This window comes from Nannospalax galili, unplaced genomic scaffold (assembly GCF_000622305.1).
Source record: "Nannospalax galili isolate Female #2095 unplaced genomic scaffold, S.galili_v1.0 scaffold639, whole genome shotgun sequence".
NCBI lineage: Eukaryota > Metazoa > Chordata > Mammalia > Rodentia > Spalacidae > Nannospalax > Nannospalax galili.
In genome coordinates this window covers 783337-784126 of record NW_008344644.1, presented here as the reverse complement: position 1 = coordinate 784126, position 790 = coordinate 783337, and positions in this window count along the sequence as shown.

Genomic DNA, 790 nt, shown 5'->3' with positions numbered 1-790 from the left:
TGGGCAGGGCCGTGGCTTTGAGTGGGACCACAACCGGGGGCAGGTGCTTAGCGAAGCCAACTCCCCCGGTTTTGGCCCAGGTGGAAGGGAACTCCTGCAACCAGGAGCTCATGTCTCCCTGGCCCCCCTTTTCTAGAGCCGCAGGGACTAGGTGATATTCATCAGCCAGAGATAAAGACAACACATGTACTGGCTGCAGGGGCTGTCCTTCTGAGTCCATGACTTTTATCCCTTTAGGCTCAAAATGGATACGTGCCCTGATCTTGGTGAGTAAGTCTTTACCCGACAAAGGTGCGGGACTCTCGGGCACAACCAGGAAGGAGTGGGAAACCTGTTGGTGGTCCAGGTGCACCTCTTAGTTCCTGTAGCTCCTTGGACTATGCTTGTGCATCCTGGATTTAGAGGACCATGAGCTTGATTGAGAACTGAATACTGTGCTCCAGTATCTACCATGAGCCCAGTGGGAGTCCCCTCCATGCACAGAGTTACCCAAGACTCAGGGAGGGGTGCTGAGCCCCGTCCCCATCAGTTTCCTTCTCCCAGGTGGAGGGTCCTGATAGGGCTCCCTCCTCCTTGTCTTTCTCTTCTTTGTGGGCACTCTCTCTTCCAGTGCCCATACCTTTTGCACAGGGTGCACTGTTCCCGTCCTAGTTTAGATGGGTGGGGTCCTGCTCTCTGAGGCGGCTCAGGGCTCCCTTTCAATCTGGCCAAGAATATTCTGGCCATCTCCTCCCTCTGCTTCTTGTTCTCTTTTCTTTGAAATTCTCTGTCCTCTTTCCTATTTTCATCC